Genomic DNA, 8,476 nt, shown 5'->3' with positions numbered 1-8,476 from the left:
AACTGACCGGGACCTTGTCCCCTGCATCGGACCGAAGTCCGGAACTAACTGCATCGGACCAAAGTCCGGAACTGACTGGGACCTTGTCCCCTGCATCGGACCGAAGTCCGGAACTAACTGCATCAAACCGAAGTCCGGAACTGACTGGGACCTTGTCCCCTGCATCGGACCGAAGTCCGGAACTAACTGCATCGGACCGAAGTCCGGAACTGACTGACTGAACATGGCATAGCATAACACATCAACTAGCATAAACACATATACGACATACTACATCGGGCCGTAGCCCGGAACACATAATACTTAACGCATAAAACATAGCACACAAATCCTGTTCGAGCCACGAAGGCATCGAACATTCTAGCTACTGCATCAGACCTAAATCCGGAAACTACTGCTAACTGAACGGGCCGGCATTGTGGCCTTAGACCCGTTCCTACTGGAAGGAAACTCACCTCGTAAGTTGGCTGCTGAGTGTGTGGCTCGGGAAGCTAACGGCTGCTGCTCCTGAATCTCCTCGGCTACAAGTCCATAAACACACTCAATCAAATACTAAACACTGCACTTAGGGTAAAATGACTCTTTTACCCTTGGTCAAAGTTACTCTCATTTGGACTGACTCGCCGAGTTGGGCCACCCAACTCGTCGAGTCCTACTCTCACTTTTTACTCTTACTCGCTGCTACTCGTCGAGTCTGGCATCGACTCGACGAGTACCCTCTTGATCCAAGAACTCAGACAATCTTCATCCGACTCGCCGAGCCGGATGAACAAACTCGACGAGTTGTTCTTGATCTTAAGGAGATTGCCTTGGACTCGCCGAGTTGATGAACAACTCGCCGAGTCCCTCCATCACTGAGTTTACCCTCAACTCGCTAAGTCCACTCCCTAACTCACCTCGTCCACTCGACACTGACAAAACTGAAGGACTCGGGAACTCGCGACCCAACTCGCCGAGTCGTTCTTCCCGACTCGCCGAGTTGCCGCCATGCAACTGATTTTTACTCGATTTTGTTTGAATCCAACACATACAATTGATAGATCTGGGTCCAATAAGCTGATTTACCACGTAAAGTTTCCAACTTTACGTGTACAACCTCATGAATAAGGGAAATAAGGCTAAAAGATGCATAAAATGGGTAGATCTATGGTTAATATGCAAAGTAACTCCAAAAAGACAGTAGATCTGGGCTCTACAACACCCCATCATTCAGATCCAAAGATATTTCGACTTATTAAGACATTCATGCAAACATAAGGCTTGGAACAAGCATCAACTAGCTCTTAGGAGAGCTCTAATGGAAGTTTAAAGCATATAACAAGAAGGAAACTCCGAAAATACCTCAATTAACTCAGATTTGCCCTTGGATCCTTGCACTACAACTCTTCTCCTTGCTTCTTTCTTCTTCTTCTTCTTCACACCTTCACAAAATGGCACCAAAACACTTATAAGCTCTCAAGGGAGGATTAGGGTTCTCTCACTGTGTTCTCAGGGTGAAGGAGGCGAGAATGGGGGCTATAAGGTGGTTTAAATAGTGGGCAACCCGGGGATTTAGGGTTTCACCCAGACGGATGGACTCGCCGAGTCAGGGATATGGACTCGTCGAGTCCCCGGCTCACGCGTGCTCGAAGTCGCGACCCTACTCGGCGAGTCAGGCTGTGACTCGCCGAGTCCCTCTTGAAAACTTACAACAATTACCGATGAATTAACGTACCGGGAACGGGTCGTTACACATCTCTTCAATTTGATATTGTAATTAAATCAATCAATGATTTTAATGGAGATGATTTTGTCGATCATAAACATACGGAAGAAGTTAATTTCATATTAATATGTCAGTTTTTGTTTGCGGTTATTTATACGAAGAACGTATTTAATCACTATTTTATGTTAATTACTATCTTACCCTTTATTAATAATTTTAAGTAATAAATTGAAGAAAACATGAATAATGATGTGGCAATATGTGATTGGTTCCTTCATTTTCACATATAGTTTGCATTTTTGCATGAACCTTCCCCTATATATATATATATATATATATATATATATATATATATATATATATATATATATATATATATATATATATATATATATATATATCATCAATTTGATGTTTAAAAGTTCAAACATTAAAAATACGCATACAAATAAATTGTAAATGAATCTATATATATTAAAATAACACATAAACATAAGTTTTAATGTTTTACATCAATTTATATACGTCCAACAAAAAATAAAATATAATACCGAAACAAAATATACTTTTAGATTAATACAATCAAAAAACTTTAGAACCTTTACCATATGTTTTTATTTAGAGAAACTAAATGTATTTGAAAAATAATAATCATCAAAGTTGTTATGTAAATGGTTTTTTTCATATGTTTTTATTTGGTTTAACCGATTCAACCAGTTTATTTTGACCGGTTCAACCAGGTTTTTCTAAAAATCAGTCGGTTCAATCCGGTTCAGAAATCGACATAAACCGGTAATAATTGAACCGCTCCCTCCACCAATTTCCGATCTAACCTATTCTTACTGGTATTTAAAACATTAGATTAACTAGTTTGAAGTTTAAAAAAATAGTTCAACTATTATGTAGTTATATGATTAACATGTTGTCATCTTTTCCATATTTCCATCATAGATAATCAATAAAATATACAAAATAAATTAAAACCGTTTCCATATTGCCATCATAGTCAATCTATAAAATATACAAAATAAATCTATCCACGGTTCTAATTTTTTTTGGCTTTGGAGATTAGTTCGAGTACCCACTATTTCTGAACATTGTGTTGTGTTTGACTTTAGTTGGGTTACGAGTAAGAAAATAATGGTATACTAAATCATCAAGCCTCCATTGCTTTGGGATGGCTGACCATGTAACACGGAGGCAGATCTCTCATGTGCCGAGTTATCCTATCCAACCCCATTTGAAAAACAATTGAAATATGTTCTCCTATCCAACCCCACTTGAGTGGGAAAATGGGAAAATATCTTTATTTTTTTTCTTAAAAATTAAGTAAAAAATATAACAAATAGTTTTTATCTCTAACCCTACTTTATATTTTATCTTATTTCTACTTTTAAAAAGTATATTCTTAGTAATATATTTTATTATTCCAATTTACATAGATTGTCACACACAAATTAATTTAATTGTAAGAAATATATAACCTATATTTTTTTCATTACATTAACATTAAATACAAAAGATTATATTTAGAATAAACTTATAAATAAATTTTATATATGCATTTATAAAAAATATTACATATACACACTTTTAAATAAATATTATACATATATTTATATAAATATTAGACATACATACTTTTAATTACAAGTTTTGTAAAATACGTTATCGTTTTTTAAAATTTCAATATGTATTTAAATTTTTATATGAATTTAATGAACAAAAAACAAACTTATTTATAATTAATTAATATAATTTAATATATAACAAAATATTATAAGTATTAAATATTATATTTAAATTATAATTAGTAGGTAAAATGAACTAGAAACGTATAAATATATAAGAAGCGGGACTAAAACCGACAATGCAAAGTTCATCCCCATTTTGAGATAAATGAATTGTAACACCGTAATTTTTCAAACAGATTTTTCATTTTAAATCACATAAATCTTATTAACACATACACAAAAATCCCATTATATCAAGTTATTAAAACACATGCTTAAAAATTTTCTATAAAACAATCCAGGATCCTCCACAAACATATCTCCAATTCGTATATATGTACAATCAAGTCGGTGCCTTCCTGTGGTCCCGAGGGTACCTGAAACACATAACACATAATACCGTAAGCATGAAGTTTAGTGAGTTCCCTAAAATACCACACATGTCTCATTAGCCTCTTGTGGCTATGCTCGAACAAAACCCTCTGGTTAATGTGTCTCAGTGGGACCTTCCGGTCCCACAACCCGGGTGGACCCTCCGGTCCTAACTCAGTAAGCTCAGTATACTATACATCATAAATCATAAAGACATAATGCATGATATCACAATACTCAATATAAGCACATAAGACCCTCTGGTCACACAAAGATTACCACTCTATCTAAAGTATAGTGAGAAGACTCATCTCGAATGACGAACAGCTCCTATGGATGTTGCTGCTGCACATCGATCTCTACCACTAAACCATAACCTGCAATTACCCAATTAAGATCTAAGACTAAACCTCACTCCTTAGGTCCAAAGATAGCTCACTACCCGGTCCACAATTAACTCAAGCTCATTGGGCCCACCAAGGCCCAATACTAAATGGGCTCTCCCAAGGCCCAACTCTTAAACTCAAGTCCAAATAGCAAGCTCAACACAAAGGCCCAAGACATACAAAATATTCCTCTGTTCAAAATCTCCATCCCAATCGACCCAAAAGCCCAAGCCCAACACTTAAGGCCCAATGTGGGTTTTAGCCCGAAAAGCCCAAGTCCCGATTTTTATGACTCTATACCACTCAAAACACTCAAAGGAAATGATAATAACCTCTGGAGCTCAATATCTCATAAAGCATCCAACTTTGGGACCAAAACCCTAAAATGAACTAGAATGATGCACAAATCAGAAAGGTGAGAAAGCTTTGAGCTTTATACCTCTAACTAAAGCTCTAACCACGAATAAGCTCAGATCCAAGGCTTGGACTCCCACTCCTTCCTTCTCAAATCTCCTTCTTCACTCCAAAGAAGAACAATAACACTTGATAGCTCAATAATGGACACACCAGCTCAAATGACGAGAAATTAGGGTTTGAGAGAGTTAATGTCTTGGAATGGTGGCCAGAAATGAGGCCATCATGTCCTTTATATAAGGGCGCACCTTAAATTAGGTTTTCACTCTGGGACTAGTATACCCAGCATACTAGGTGGCTTCGCTTCACTTTCACGCACATGAGTACGCTAAGCGTACACACACGTATGCCCATCGTACTCAATTGCCGCCTTTCTCAATTAAAGGGCCTTTCTTGCCAAAACTTCAAACTATCATAACTCTCTTGATGTAAGTCCGTTTCCAATGATACTCATATCTACGAAAATGTGACGAGAAGCCCTACGCTTCTAGCAACTTATCGCAGCCCCGAGACTTCATCATGCTTGGGTTGCATCCTACGAGCCCTAAATCATGGACGATCTGAAACATGATGTTACATGAATAGTGTAACAGCCGGATTTTATCAGGTATCTTGTTTATTGTATTTTGTTGATTTGTGGGGGGACTCGGCGAGTTGGAGCTCATACTCACCGAGTAAGGATGCGGATCTGGACGCAGGATCGCGCCTGGACTCGACGAGTCCATGATATAGACTCGGCGAGTCAGCGCTGTGTAATGAAACCCTAATTTCTCGGGTTTGAGACTTATTTAAAGGGCCTAATGGCCGTCATTTGTGCTCACCAGCCCCTTGAGTGAAACCCTAATCGAGTTTGAGCATTTGGAGCTAAGTAGGAGGCCATTATTGACCTTGGAGGTGCCATTGTTGCAAGGAAGGAGAAGAGCTAGCCAAGGGAAAGCAAGAGGAGCTACTTCTGTGGGTTTGGAGTCCAGAGCATCACTTTTGTGGTAATAAATCCGAGTTACCTTCTTCCTTGTTGTTGTTTATCTAGATTTAGGGTTTGTTGAACCCTTTTATGGCAAGATTTAGTGTCCTCTTGGTCCCCTATGAGGTTTGAACAATAGATCTGGACCCTTAGAGGTCCAGAGTGTCCCTTTACCCAAGCTTTTTGGGAATCAATGGAGGCTTTGGATTGGAATCCTCATGCCTTAGGTCAAAAAACTCCATTTATGAGCTATAGGGTGTGTTATGAGCACCAAGATAGGAGCTTTATGTGATGAATCAGTCGAGGGAGGCCAGATCTATAGTTTTTGGAAGCAGATTTGACCTTAGAAGGAAGTTGGAGTGGTTGCATGGCATGGACTCGCCGAGTCTGTTCATCCGACTCGGCGAGTAGCTTGAAGATTGCCTTGGGACTGCTCAGCGAGTGGTCCAATCGAGTCATGAGTAGACTCGGTGAGTCAGGGTGAGTTGGAGAGGGATGACGAGTGGACTGAGTCAAACTTGGACTCGCCGAGTTGTCCTTGAGACTCGGCGAGTTGAGTCAGGGTGGCCTCACGATTCATTCAGGTGAAACTCGTCGAGTAAAGGGGGGAATACTCGACGTGTAGTAAGGGGATTTCAGAGGGTTGGTGAAAACGTCTAGACTCGCCGAGTCCGGTCAGAGTTGACCGTTCACCATTAACCAGAGTTGACCTGTGTTGACTTCTTATGGATAGTCAACCTTAGAGATATAAAGTGTTAATTAGAAACATATAATGTTATAGGAGGATTAGAGCTCGGAGGATCGAGCACGAGGGATTTCCAGGATTCGTGAGATACCGAGATACGCGAGGTGAGTCTTCTCACTATACTATATTACCTTGAGTAGGTAACCAAAGTTATGTGATAGAGTATTTGTATGCTATGTATGTTATGTGTTGTACTGCATTATTTCTATGTGATTTATGTAGTGCATGTTTATCAGAGCTAGAACCTAAGGGTTCACAGAGTTTGGGTGCACGGACCAACATAGTTATAGCCTCGAGTGGCTAATATGTGTTATATGTGGTATTTTGGGGAACTCACTAAACCTTGTGCTTACAGTGTTTGATGTTATTGTTTCAGGTACTAGTGACGACCGCGGGAAGGCGCCGGCTTGATCCGTACACACACACTCGGAGTTTTTACATTGTGATCTTGGGATTTTGTATTAACCTATATTGGATAATTAATATGGTTGTTTGATGAATATTAATCGAATTATGTTTTATAAGAAAATTGAAAATTTTGTTTTGAAATTTACGGTGTTACAATTTGGTATCAGAGCCTTGGTTTGAGGGATTCGGGTACACCTTCGGGAGTATTTGAACTCAAACTGAGGAATTGTAAAGATATTTTCAAAAGAAAACCTAAATTTTCTAAGAGTAAAAGATTTTCTTGAAAAAGAAACAAATTCCAGGAAGAAACGTGTGTACGATCAGTTAGCGCCCGAACGGTGAATTCCCAAAATACATTTATATTACGTGATATTAATATTGATATGATGTATCTGCATGCTAGAGTAGGCTAGGTATTGCTAATAGGACTAGAGTGGCCTGATTTGTGATGCCTTAGCCTAGGGAGGGGTGAACTGCTATGAGATGCTGAGAGTGAGTATGTAGCAGCAAGGGGTTTATGAGAGATCTATTAGAGAGTGGTCTATGCATGATAGAGTACTTGGGAATTTGGATCCGAAGAGGAAGGTTTGGGGTGTGTACTGAGACGGTGTGGACAGTAGTATTGGGCCCGTACTACTGAAAGCACCGGGGCAGTACACAGTCCAAATAAGAATCTTGGGATACCAAAAATCAAGGAGGGGTGGATTGTCGAGTGTAAGAATGTTCGAGTGAATTCTAATTTATCGCATGTTGTATTTCAGAGGTTGATCATGGTGAGGACACGTCATATGCCGGAGGGTGCCGGAGCTAGTGATGAGGAGATTCGACAGATCATTCATGAGGAGGTGGCTGCGGTCATCAGAGCTGAGATACCAAAGATGTTCGGGTCTATTAAGACCGCGATGATTGAGACATTTGACGAGCGTTATGCCGCTCTTTCTGAGGCTGCTGTTGCAGCGGCTACCGCAGCGATCGCTGCGGCGAGACCCTAGGGAGGTGATGCGTCACTGTTTCGGGAGTTCAGCAACACCAAACCACCAGAGTTTGATGGTACACAGGATCCGGTGGCAGCTATGAGGTGGATATCTGATATGGAGGGGTGCTTCTTCACTTGCTCATCTCTTGAGCATCTGAAGGTTCGGTTCGCGCTGAACCAGCTTCGCTTGGGAGCGAAGGACTGGTGGAAGTTTGTGACGGCGCATTTCACGCCTGCTGAGCTTTTGGTAGTAACCTGGGAGAGGTTCACTACCATGTTCTGAGATGAGTACATTCCCCAGGTGGAGAGGGAGCGTTTGGCACAGGAGTTTCTAACCCTCAAGCAGGGTACTGAGTCAGTTACAACGATCACGAGGATGTTTCATGAGAGGGCGATGTTCTGTCCTGAGCACGTGTCCACTGAGCTTCAGGCAAATTCCATGAAGAGGGAGATTGAGCTTGAGACTCAGGCCAGGGAGGAGGCGGAGTCTCTGGGGAGGGATCGGCAGCCGGCACAGCTCCAGCCGGCAGCCAAGCGGGCCAAACCCGCTGATCCCAAACCCGGGAGCCAGAATGGCCGCACTTGCGGGAAGTGCGGCAAAGGTCACGATGGAGTCTGTCGAGCAGGATCTTGCTACAAATGTAGCAAGGAGGGGCATATGGCCAAGGACTGCCCCAAGGGATTTGCAATGTGTTTTCACTGCAACCAGACCGGACACCGGAAGGCGGAGTGTCCGCTGCTGCGCGGAGCATCTCAGGGATCTGCTCCCGCCG

The sequence above is a fragment of the Lactuca saligna genome, chromosome 2, assembly GCF_052625555.1.
Source record: "Lactuca saligna cultivar CGN05327 chromosome 2, ASM5262555v1, whole genome shotgun sequence".
Classification (NCBI taxonomy): domain Eukaryota; kingdom Viridiplantae; phylum Streptophyta; class Magnoliopsida; order Asterales; family Asteraceae; genus Lactuca; species Lactuca saligna.
Note: the sequence above shows the minus strand (reverse complement) of the source record.